Source organism: Anopheles maculipalpis, chromosome 2RL (genome assembly GCF_943734695.1).
Source record: "Anopheles maculipalpis chromosome 2RL, idAnoMacuDA_375_x, whole genome shotgun sequence".
Taxonomy (NCBI): domain Eukaryota; kingdom Metazoa; phylum Arthropoda; class Insecta; order Diptera; family Culicidae; genus Anopheles; species Anopheles maculipalpis.
The window spans coordinates 45,823,222-45,836,414 of record NC_064871.1 but is presented as its reverse complement, the minus strand read 5'-3'; the positions used below and the strand labels follow the sequence as shown (position 1 = coordinate 45,836,414).

The window sequence follows — 13,193 nt, the reverse complement described above, 5'->3', positions numbered from 1 at the left end:
AATGAATGGAATCTTATTATTAAATCATCGTCATTTAAAAGCGACATAAACAATTCTGGTGCCACCGTTGGTGCTGATAGTCGCTATTTGCAAGCACAAATCATTGCTGTTTCGTAGACGAAACGGACGTAGGACGTTTGAGGTTGCACTGGAGATGCATTTAATGGATTGCATACCACGAATTTGATGTACTAAAGTCTGTGTTGTGTCGCACTTCGCGATGGGCTGCTGTTGCATTTTGATGGTAGGGAAAGAGGTGATTGTTCTTGTTTTTATTAGTTTTTTTATTTGCTTGTTTTACAATAACGAAATCATTCAAGTAGAGTTTCAGCTCCAGTTCTCCTCGTAGTGTGAACTGACTATCCAAAAACGTGGTATCAATAATTCTTGGTCTTTAAGCCAACACGAAGAAGAAAAGTTTTAGTTTACTTCAAAATATTTGTATTTTACTTTGAATGCCAATTTTGTTTTCTTCTTCATCTAATGGCTTACTAGATAGTACTATAGTCCTATAGGTTAGTCCTCAGCAAAATTTTGTGTACGTGGAGGGGGCCGTGGGCAAGGCCCTCCGTGTGTTTTCAGTGGTTACCTCGGTGATGAGGAATCACAGCGGCCTCCATGTGGCTAAGCGGCGTCTACTGGCTGGAGTAGCGGAATTGGTCATTCGCTACGACTCACCCTTATGGGCTGAAGCAACAGATCTGCAGTGGTGCCAAAGGAAGCTGGCGCAGGTGCAAAGACCGCTGGCACGGGGGATCTCGAACTCGTTCCGCTCGGTCTCGAACGAGGTGTCGCTGGTAGTGGCCAACCTAATGTCGTATCGCTTAATGGTGGCGGAGGACGCAAGGTGCCACAGGAGACATTTAGCTGACATAGGAATCAGCAGGAAGGAGATCCGGATGTCGGAACGAATGGCCACGATCCAGGAGTGGCAGTGCTCGTCGGATCGGTCAGCGGCAGCACCAGCGGTCAGTCGGTACGTGGCATGGGCTCACAGCATGGGGAGGTGGATTTCTACCTCTCCCAAATATTCATGGGACATGGATTTTTCCGTGAGTATCTGCACGTGTGCGGCTTCACTACGTCCCCTGAGTGTCCACGGTGCATAGGCTTGGCCGAGTCAGTGGCCCATGTCCTGTTTGAGTTTCTAGTGTACGACGACGACCGGCGAGACTTGTTGGGCTGGGGGACGAGCTATCTAGTTCACTCAGACAATTTATCAATGAAATTGCTTGAGAGTCCAAAGTGGTGGGATCGCATACAACGCACGGCAAAGTCGTTCACCACGGTGCTTCAGCAGCTGTGGCGGGACGAGGAAGCGATAGTAAGCGGAAGGACGAATGCTGCCTTAACAGAGAACGACGAGGTTGGGCTGGACAGTGTGGCTGCTCTCTTAGCGGGCGAGATCGAAGAGGACGTCTTGCTAGACACCACAAGACGGGTCAACGAGGCACGAGCAGCACAGCAACAATCAGCTCGATCAGACGTAGCCGTGGACGAACATCTTCCCCCGAAACGTTGCGATTTCGGCATGAACGCCGAATCTACATGCAGAGGGTATGGAGAGCAAGGGTCAGGGAAGAAACACTACCATCAGCGGCAGATTTGATGAGAAATCGTAGGACCAATGCTCGAGAGAGGAGGAGGAATTGGAGAGTTGGATAAACTCTCAGAATCCTCGAGTTTTCTCAAGCCAACACCGAGAGGAGGTGGTCGCTTAACACAGCGAAAGAAGCCCCGCTTTTATAGGACATCACTTCGGGTCGCCAATCGTGCAGGCTTCAGTGAAGGACGAAGATATCAGAAGCGGTGTATGCATCGAAAGAAAACTAGCGGTGCCGTAGTTATACTTGGTTTTTGATTAGTTATACATTAGTTCTTTGGTGAAAAACCACGCAGCGTGGGAACAACCCCCCATAGGAAATGCCATAGGGCTGCTGGTTGTCCTTCTGTCCTGACATCCTACGTGACTTTAATAAGCTAGGATCCGTAGGCTCTCCGGCGAGACAGGGGGTGGTGGGAGAGGCCTTGCAAGCCACCCCCAATACTACTGCAAACGAAAGGAAAACGAACAATTGGCCGCGTGACACGTAACCAAGGGAAGGAATGGTTTGACGATGCGTGCAGGCGAGCACTATCCGAGAAGAACGCAGCGCGTACCCGCATGCTCCGGCGCGAGACCTGGCAGAATGTGGAACACTACAGACGACTAAGGAGGCAGCAGATCCGGCTCTTCCAGGATAAGAAGCGGGGTTTTGAAGAGTCGGACGAGCAACTGGCAATATCCTTTCGGACGAGCGACAGGCTGTTAAAGTACGGCTGTTAAATGGCACTATGGACTATGGCTTTACCGTTCACTTACACACTGCTAACATCTACTAATCGCTCCCGTTTTCAATGAGATTGCTGCATATTCGTACTTATCATCGAAACCTCTCGGATGAAACGAAAATTTCGTCTGTAACAAATCTTCTTCTTCTTGGCCTGCTCAAGATTGAGCACGTCGCCTCGACATGGCCAGGTCTCCAATCAGTTTCCAGGAAACGAGATCTAGGGCTGCGGTCCTCCATCCACGGCTGCTCCGATAGGTTAGTCTCCTCTTGATCCAGCACACGATCTCGATGTGCTCCTCTACGTCTCGTGCCGAACGGGTCGCTGACGAGCACCTTCTTGGTGGGGCATGAGTCCGGCATCCTCATCACGTGCCCCAGCCAACGTATCCTTCCGGCTTTGACTACCGTCAGGATATCAGCACCGCCAAACAGCTCAGCTAGCTCGTGGTTCATTCTCCTTCGCCACACGTCCTGCTAACACATCGCCAAAGATAGTTCTTAGCACCCGTCGTTCGTAAATGCCGAGTGCATTGGCGTCCTCCGTCAGCATAGTCCAAGACCCGGTCCCCTTAGAGGACTACCGGACGTATCAAGGTGCGGTAAATCGAACATTTCGAGTGTTGTTGGAGTCTTGTGGATCGCAGAACTTTGTGGAGTCCGTAGTAGGCACGATTCCCCTGAACAATGTGGCTTCGGATTTCGCTGCTTACGTTGTTGTCCTAAGTTACTATCGTACCAAGGTAGCAGAACTCCTCTACCACCTCGAGATCGTCGCCGTCAACTGACACTCTGTTTCCGAGTCGGGCTCTATCACGGTCAGAGCCTCCAGCAAGCAGGTATTTTGTCTTCGTCGCATTGATGCTCAATCTAATTCTATTGGCCTCGCGTTTCTGTCGGGTGTACGCCTCGCACACCGCCACAGTTGTCCGTCCGATGATGACGATGTCATCCGCGAAGCCAAGGAATTGGAGAGATCGGGTGAAAATCGTGCCCCGGATATCGAAACCCGCGCTTCACATGACACCCTCCAGAGCGATGTTGAACAACAAACAGGAGAGTCCGTCTCCTTGCTTCAGACCCCGGTGAGAAGACGGACTCTCCTGTTCCTGCATCAAATATTGACTGTAACTAAGTCGAGGAACATTAAATGAAATGACAGCTGACTCTCCAACTTCGTGATATTACTAAGTCATGTAAGTCATTAGATGAACTGCGTAACTTAGTAGGTCGTTAAGCCAAGAGGAAGAAAATGTAGTCAAGAGATGATATCGAAAGGTCGCGCCTATTTAAAAGAAGTCTGTCTTCAATGGTAATTTTTTGCAGCTTTCATTGAATAATTAACTTGATTGCCAGGACCGGGGGTTAGTTCTGAGAAAAAAAAAGTTATCGTACGCAGAAACGGCCTTTATGAATCTGAATATCAATTTACTTACAATTAAATATTAATACTCAAATATGAGCTGAAATTTTCATGAAAAGTTTATGTAATATTCTATCTACAACACGCTCGAAGCTTCTCTACAGGGTTTCCAAATACCTCGTTTAATGTGTTAATCTTTTGCTGGTGCATGATGCTAAAAGCTCTTTTTGTTCGCAACACAATTTTCTCTATATTATATTTTTTGGTCTCTACCACAGTGCATTAAAGTAAATGCTTAACGATCGCATTAAGAAGTGAATGAAAGAGATATTAAAGCTCTTTTGCAGAGTGTCCTGCAGCGCGAATGGATGGACCTCACTAGTATGTGAATAAAATCCGATCGATTTGTTGCAAATTTATGAAGCAATAGTCACTTGCTTAATTACATTCTCAATATTCCATTTCCATTTTCAGTGATTTATGATTGCGGTCGATTGGCACCGTTGGTCGACAGAATGCATCATCCGGTGCACCTTCGTTCGGGGAGGGCAGGTTTGGTGCAGGTGCCGGCGGATGTCCATTTGCATTTTGGTTCGAGTAATTTACCGTACGGAATCGATCAATCATGGTCGGATGAGAGGATTAGGATTTTATTTGCTTTGCTTTTATCCGTTTTGAAAATAGCACGCGTTGCAAGGTTGAAGCATCGGCCCACGAAGGAAATAGAAGCAGCATCTTGCCACAACCGGCTAATGGTCCACTTTAGAACATTAGTGTGAACCAAGCCAACTGATGAAGGGGGTTGCATTGCATGCGAAGATACATAATGTGATTTATGTTTGATTTTTTCTTTCTTTCTTAGAAACGGACTCTGTTTTTAACGAAACGGAAATGGAAACAGACTGATGATGCACCGTAAATAGCTGCTAACATGTTTCGTTTCGCAAGCGTGATTCAGACCAGAACCAGAGTGCACAATAAATTCTTTCACCAACTCGGGCCAGCAGCGAGAGCAGTAAAAGTTTAATAATTTGATCTGGTGAAATCAATAAATTTCAATTTTCAATATTACTTTGCTACCTCTGGGTCCCGGGGTCTTCGGTCGGTCGGACGGTTTGGGGTGGTCTGGTTAGCGTTAAAAGTTTTCGGTTGAAGGTTCATATTTTATTCTCCTCGAAAGTCCCATTCCATCTGGTTCGTTCGAAATGCGAAATGTACCGACCCTTACACGGGATTTGAGAATATCAAAAACCCGTTTCATGCTCATACTCCGCGACCGGCTGCATAGCATAGGTCATACCGATGGTTTCTCGATTTAAGATATGCCAGCGTCAGCGTCAATGTTACTGTGGCATGTTGTACAATTGGCGCGAATCTCCTCGACGCTGCCAGTAATACGCGGGCGATGGGTTTGTGCTTTTGATTGTTGGAAATGTTTGTTGCTGCTGGAAAAACGTGCATGAAATTCTTATTGGCTCGATCAAAGGGTGGAATGTCCCGCCCCGAAACAAACCTCTCTGTTCCACAGCTTCAACACAAAGTATTCATTGCACTTGATTGTGATGCAATGTGTAACGTGGCTTTTCAGCCAGGAGTTTATGATAAGCTGGGCGAGAAAAGCAGAAGTACGAAATAACAAACCAAACCAATTGAAAATGTATAAATGTAAGGCATTTCCAAACGAGAAATGTGACGCACCAGGGTATGAGCGGTTTTTGTGTTTTGCTATTGTTATCGGTATACCATTTTTCGTTCTCTACTCATTGGAATCATCACTGCTGCATTGAGTGTAGGATTTGTAGAATGGAGATGGAATATTTTATTTCACTAGTTTTGTCGCTGCGATAGCATTTTTTTTACCCGTTGTTTTTGAAGCGTGTACAGAGTAAACACATCAAAGCCTTACTGGTTGGCTCTGGTATTGTTTTTGAAGTAGAATAAGTTGTTTTTCTGAAAACTAGTTGTTTTTATTTTTAGTTTTTAGGTTTACGGATCGGCACCGTAAGTTCAGCACTTCTTGTGCTGATGTAGAAAAAGTTAATTGTTTTGTTGTAGTTTAAATTTTCATTATGAACCTGTTTTGATTTTCCTCATGCATGAGCTTTAAGACAATTAAAACAGATAATAAATATTAAACAATTAACAATTATGTAAGTTCAAATTCTTCTCTATGCATTATGATTTGAGAGAATTAAATTAGTTTTGTTGAAAAATGCATGAAGAACCAGGCGTCTCCATCACATTACTAATTTCAAATACATTCACGCTTCAGGGGTTTCGAGATGAAATAGTAATAGTCAAATCAGTTTGGCCTGCTTTGATTTTGCTTATAAAGAAAGCGACAAGTTTGCTGGGATTGACAGGTATTCGGCTTGGAGTTCGTTCTTCTCAGAAAATATTCTTTTTTACTAAAAAATATTACTGGTGAAAAGGTATTACTTACATTGTTTTGCCTTGATTTGCCAATGACGAAAATAATTATTCGAGGAAAATAGCTTGATGTATGTTTGATTGATGTATTACAGTTTGAAGACTTAGGCAAAAAATTGTGGGAAAAATATAATTATAACCGTGTAGTTCGCCAAGCCTTCATTATAATTAAGTGGGCGATCTAGCGCCACTTAAGTCAGCAAAATTAAATCAACTTTATAGAGCATGAGGGTAATAAAATAGGAATTAAAATTAGAGAATAGTGTAAATTAAAACGTTAATTCTGACAACATTGACCATTCAGTTCAATTATAATAGTTTGCTGCTGATAAAAGTTTCTCGGACATAACAGCCGACAAATTATAAAAAGCGCCTATTTCCATGAGTATTTTTGGTGTCGTTTATTTATGCTTTGTCATAGTTTATTCTTGATACTCCGAAAACCTTTGATTTTGTTTCGAGGTTGATGGTATTTATAATTTTTTTTTAGGTGTTTATGAAATAAAACTAAACTGCAAACTTTTTCGGAAAGGTTTTTAGTCAATTATTTGTTATTTGTATGTATATTTGTTTGTAAAAAAAAATCATTCATTCTAACAGCGTGAAAGTTTTTTTTTGTACAAGATACATAGAGTAACAGCAGTTTTTTAAATTTATTTTTAAGTCATACAACTTAATTTCAGCTATGCTTCACAATTTCTAGCGATTCCTATAAACTTACTTAAGTTTGTATCTGGATAAAATACCAGGCGCCTCCATTGGGCAGCTAATTTTCACTCTATTTCTATTCATTCACTTCTGTTGAACGGTTGCGTTCCGTTTGATTTTGTTGAAATTTGTACATAGCACAAGAAACCATACCAATTAGCATTCTTCGACACCCAAAACCGATAGAGTAGAATCGTAATGGTAGCTCTAATTGAGCGATAATTAGATAAGGAGGTGCAAATTTCTCATAGCACGCGCGTGCTGTCTAATCGGCGTCTTGCTGTACGTGAAGGTAACAATCGAATTTAAAATTGCTCTCTGATTTGACACGGCACGGTTGGGTAAACCGGTTAGCAGCACAAGAACGCGACCTGACAAGTGAAACTCATGTTTTGTAAATAAATCAAATCCTTCCCAAAACGCAACACACCGAGTCTTCCTTGACGCTCTTGACGTTCGAGAAGCGTGCTCCGATCACTCTCCTTGCCGCACACACTCTTTCCCTCTTTTCACTTCATACTAATACAAATGGCTAGAGTTGCATGTTGCTCACCTAAAGGTAGCAGAAAGGCAGCTCCGGATAGGAAACCACAATGTGCCACTTGTGACAAGTGTCAAACCGACAGGCAGCCAGACAGACGTGCGAGAACGCAAACACGCACGACCCGCTCGAGCCCGAAAAAGCCGGGCCAGCAACATTCCGGCGCGTCCGCGGGCTGTCAGCCGAGTGCACAGCCCGCCGATTCACATTCGATTGAAATTAATGAGAACTCATTAAAATATGCAAATTATGTGTCAATCTCTTGCTGCGCGGCACATTACCGCCGACCATGACGACGATGTCGCGACAATCTGTGGAGCGTGTCTGGTAATATGTGCACCGGGCTCGATCTGCTGGCATGCTGCCACTGGCTGCGTGTGTGTATGTATGTGTGTCTGTGCGTAAGAGCATGTGAAACACCTTTGACGTCTGGTTTTAACGTTCTCCAACCCTGTTGGAAGAGCAATGACTTGGGCGTACACGGTGGAACACATTCTAGCTGGGGTTACAGTGTGAGGTCACTTCTTGTCTGGAAGTGTTGCTAGTGTGCACATTGTTTGTCAGTTGTTCTGCAAGCTGCAGGCACAAAGCACATTTGGCCCTGCTGCGCGCCGGGTTTCCTATCAATTCTGCTCAAGTGGTCTATCGCTGCAAACAGTGTTCCGTGCCGTTTGAATGTTTGCGACTCGAGATCCAAAACGTCAAACGGTTTAATGCCGTTGTGAGTTTTGAAAGACGGACACTCACACACTGGTTGCATTGCATCACAAACACTTGAGCGCTACACTCGAGCGGGGTACGCCCTGTGCATGCTTTGCACGTCTTTGCTTTGTTGGTGGTGCCCTTTTGAACGGATTGTTCCGGATGGGCTGGATGGATGTGTAGCAGCAATCAATTGAGAAGTCTCTTTTAAGGAACTTGAACTTATCATCATCACCAGCATCGTCGACGGCTGCTGGCGCGGGATCACCTTTCCAGCTATCATCGTCGAGCGCCATTGACTTTGAAGTGAATGCGCGGCTTGAAGAGCTAGAAATTATCATTAGAAGTCACCATTAAGAGTTCTATTGTTTTCATTTGCTGGGAGTAGGTATGAAGGATCGACCTTAAGAATGATTGAATGATGCAACGATATTCATCGGGTATGTTCTTTGATAAGTTCGAACGTACAATGTGGAAGTCATTTACTGAGCTTCGCATAAAGAAGTTACCCAGTTTATTTGACACATAATATTAAAGTAATCTTTTATTCTTCTTCGACGCTCGCGATACGACTGCCTTTCCTTGACGTTTTGTTTTATTATTTTTTATGTTTTAAAAAATGAGGCTCAATTATAACTAGAATCTGAGCAGTTATTGTTGATATATAGCTTTTGGATCTCTTTGTGTCAGTGATTACATTAAAGAAGGATTCAAACATGTTATAATAGGCTAGACAAGCACATTGATCGATTTTAACTCAATCGGGCTTTAATCTCTAGTGAATAGCTTTTTCTCATACGTATGATAAGGTGGTTAGGAAAATAAAGCTGGTTGGTACTGTAAATCCCCTATTAAAAATAGCTTATACTTAGCCGACAAACATCAAGATTTCTTCTTAGTATGTAACCCAAATTGTAGTTGCCTAAAAATCACCGACTACAATTAATAATTCATAGATCATTCCTTCACACTCTGCTTCAAATTTTAGAATATGCTTAGTCCGTAATACTACTTTACCTTCTCCATTCGTAGATATGAGCAGCGTGCAGGCCAGTGTGCTGTGGCACAAATATGCCAACCCTTCCGAAAAGCTGCATCCAACGGTGGTGCCCTATTACTTGTCAGGTTAGTAAAAACATGTTAATTACTTTTCATTCATTACGGAGCTTAGGCACGCAAACTACTACAACCTGAAGGACGTACGAGAGCAATGGTCCGGATGCACACACACCCATCTACACGTACGGTCAACGTTTGGGCTTTGGTTTGTGTTTCTGGTGGTGCGATTAGCTACGGAAGCGATTCCCTCATGCGCTGACGGACCGACCAGCCAACAGCGATTGGCTGAGGTTTACCTAAATGGCTCCTAGCAGGGATTTACTTAGACAGTGTGTTTGGGCTGTTCGCAATAAGCAGCAACTAAATTGAGTTTGTTCAAACATGATGCTCAAATCGGGTTGCATAAAAATTGAAGCCAATTATTTGTTTTTATCATCGGACTAAGCCCCGGTATAACTGATGTGATTAAGGTTTCTGCTGCATGAAAGCAGAGAAAAGGTAAAGAGTGTATTTAAAAGCCTTTTTGGCTAAGGCTATGATCTGTATTTCGTAAATTTTTTCGGAAAAGCAATGAAAGAAAAACATTGGACTGAAATATCGTGCTTTGATGCAATTAATAAGGACGAACTCGAAGGTAAAGTGAAAGATTGCCTAGTTATGTTTTGTTATGTTTCTATTTTCCATATTATATCCATTCAGATTACATTAAAAATTAGCTCGTTAGGTTTAGATAAATAGTAACATAATTTACATAAAATATTCTTTCTTTGGTTTCTTTTTGACAGTTACCAGATATTTTCATTTTTCCAAAGGACTATTTAAACATTTAATAACGATATTCATGTACACAGTCTTTTTCAAACGGGAAATTTGTTAAATTAAACAGTGTTTCTCTACGGGACCTTTAAATTTGAAAGCATTTCTAATAGCTAAAAATAATGTTAGCACATGATGGACATGACTGTCCTATATCGCGCGAACACTGCTACGCCTGCATAAAAATTCTTCTTCTGGTTTTATTGTTTAATAATTTTTTAATTTTATTTAAAATGATGGCCCGTTGCCGTATGATCAGTTGATTGTTTAACTGTGGTTGAAAATTAACAACGGCAAAACCTACGAGGAGTTTAATAAATTTTTAAGTACATAAATAAAATTATCACTCAAATATGTGAACGGTGGTCTTCATATGGCACAACTAGAATGCGAAGCTTAAATGGACCGTTCTCCCGAAGTTTTTTCTGTCTTTCCAACTATCAACAAGCCTAGTAGAGAATGAGAGTATTAAGTACATCACGTTTAATCATGATTTACTTTAACGTTTAACATCATTTTCGTTACATCCTGATTAATTCAAAGCATAGGTCGTTTTTGTGTTCATTTTGATATGTTTAGGATAAGTAGACATTTTTATGTTCATAAAACAATATTCAATCAAACAAGGGAAATGTTGATGATTGTAAAGAAAAAAAAAAGTTCTTTAGTTCTTCTTCGGATTTTTTACCTTGAGATGCCTTGGCCTGTCAATACTGACTTTCGTTAACTTCGTTTAACTCGTAGCTAGGAAGTCAGTCCTGGTTCCGACAAGAATTCAGGGCGGCATTCGTTACGGTCTTGTGATGTAACGACCGGAGGCCGCTACCAATTCGTTCACCAGACGGCCTCTGCTTAGTTTTACTGTGCTGAAAACTTCACTTGATAAAAACGAAATTTATATTCACGTCAACAATATACCTCAAATGCTGAAATAGTCTTTTCTCAGATGAATCCTACATTAAAAATCTAATAAATACTTCACGTTGTAGCCTATTTTATTCAAGAATCCTTATCCAAAGTTCATACTTTACGCACCGACCATCAACCTGAAACTGATGGCCTTCAAATTGCATTTAGTGAAATGGAAGGAAAAAAAAGAAAAGCTTTTATTCCATCAAGGAAATAGTGGAATGGACCAGGTGTATCCATTCTACACAACATAATCACAAAGCTGACTGTAACACCGGAAGCGGAAGTCGGCGCAAAAAGGATTGAAGTTACATAGCGGGGCTAAAGCTAAGATACACAATCCTAAGGAGAAGTGTATATCCAAATGGGAAAGACGCTCACCATCGGTATAGGTGATCGTGTGTTTAGGTTTGCATTAACTTCATTAGAAGGAAGCAGCAGTAAAGGATGAAGGCGGAAGCAACGAGTCAAGTTTCCGGTGGAACGTTGTTTACATATTTATTCAAGGAAAAGATAGCATAAATCATGGCACAAGCAGTACGATACGGCTGCTCCTGATAAAGGTTTCGAGTGAGCCTCGTAGGATAATCGGTCCGGTCGGCCACACGGTCCACCTCTAACGGTACGGCACGTTACGGAGGCCACCTCTGAGGGACGATGAATAAACTTGTCTTGGAGCGGGCAATGTAGGGAGGAAAGAGAAAAACGAACGGGTGAATATGGAGGAGTGATTGCATGATGCGCAATGAATGTCCTATTTATGGGGATTAACTCCTCAGTGGTATAAGGTGCCAGTCCTGCCCACGCGGCACACAGAGCGTTGCGTGCCGCCATTTGCCCTTTTCCCAGCCACGTTCGTGCGAGTTTTCGGAGAAGGTTGTAAATTAGGGGAGAAAAGCTCATAAATTAACATTTTTCCCTCAGCCCCAGCACCGGGTACGGGCGCCCCATATGGTACCAGTGTCAATGGGTCAAGTGGCAGGAAACAGCGTTTTCAACCCCATCGGAACTGAATCGAAGCAAGTCAATCGAGGGTTAGTTGGGTTTGGGCTTGGCTTTTCAAATAAACTTTCCAGCCACGAAGAAGAAGAACAAGAAGAACACAAAGAGGGGTTTCACCCTTCCTTAACCTTAGCTTTTCTGTACGGTTGACGGTCCCAGGTTGCCGGGCCAAGATTGACAAACTGGAAGGATTCACGAAATGAGAGTTTGCAGCATGAAGTACTCGAACGAAGCGGTTCCATGGGAAGGGAGAGGACTGTCGAGAGCGAGAGAGAGAGAGCGTGAGGGTGTGTAGATTTGTGCCAACACAAGCACACGTGAATCCCATCGGAGGGATTTCAGTTTCGTGCCAATCCGTTTCAGGTGGTTTCACAAGCTTTTCATTTCAAAAACTAACAAACGCCAACGCCGCCTTCACCTAGCAGGATTTCTCCGTGGCCTTTGTTGTGTACGGGGAGGCGCAAAACGCAATAGGTGCGATTGCGATGAGGATAGTGTCGATTTCCTTCACGAAAAGAATGTGCGCAATAGAGAGGGAGAAAGGGAGAAAAAAAAACAACACGCTCGCTGCAATGGGAAAAGCTTCGGAAAATTTATAACTGAACGTTTGGTGGCTTGCCGTTTGCGCGCGTTCAAACAAATTCGTGGCTGCGAGATGCTTGAACCGTGGAACAAACGAACATTTTAATCTGCTTGATTGGTTTGCTTTAAAGTTCGTAGTGCGCGTACACACGGACATATCTGCTCTACCAATCTCCCAACATCTTCCAGCAAGTGAGGTTGAACGATCGCGGATTATTCTAACGAACATCATCATCATCATCATCGTCACCGTTGTTGGCGTCGAATGGTGGTTGAAAACATGTCAACGCACGTGAAGCCATATTGGAAATTATGTTTGGCTTTTGGGTGATAATGAACGACGTAAAGCTGATTATATTTTTCGCAACGGTATCATGGTATTAGATATTGGTTTTATTGGAAAATTTCAAGCACTATTTCGTCGCTGGTAGTTGGTGGTGTTGGGTGCTGAAAGTTGGAAATATCATCGTGAAAGTGTCAAATAAATTTCCTTACTTTATTGTACAGTTTTAAATAAGTTTGGTAGAGCGAGTAGAACTGGAGCGTGGTTTCCGAGCGCTCTTGACTAAAAAAAGCAACCAGAAGTCTATTGAGGGCCTTGCATATCCTTTTTTTTATGCAGTTTTGTTGCCCACGCATTTAAAGATTGTGTAAAGATTTTACTTCATTAGATTGAGTTCTTGTCGGGTATGACCAGATATATATGTAATGGCTTATTAAACTTTTATTTTTTTATTATATTCAATTGTCC

At 42.7% G+C, this 13,193-nt stretch overlaps 1 protein-coding gene across 1 annotated transcript in view; it reads right to left on the bottom strand.

Moving 5' to 3' along the window:
- LOC126556961 (bromodomain-containing protein 8) overlaps nucleotides 1–13,193 on the bottom strand; it is a 238,854-nt gene that overhangs the window by 24,588 nt on the left and 201,073 nt on the right. The gene's annotated exons all lie outside the window — the stretch shown is intronic.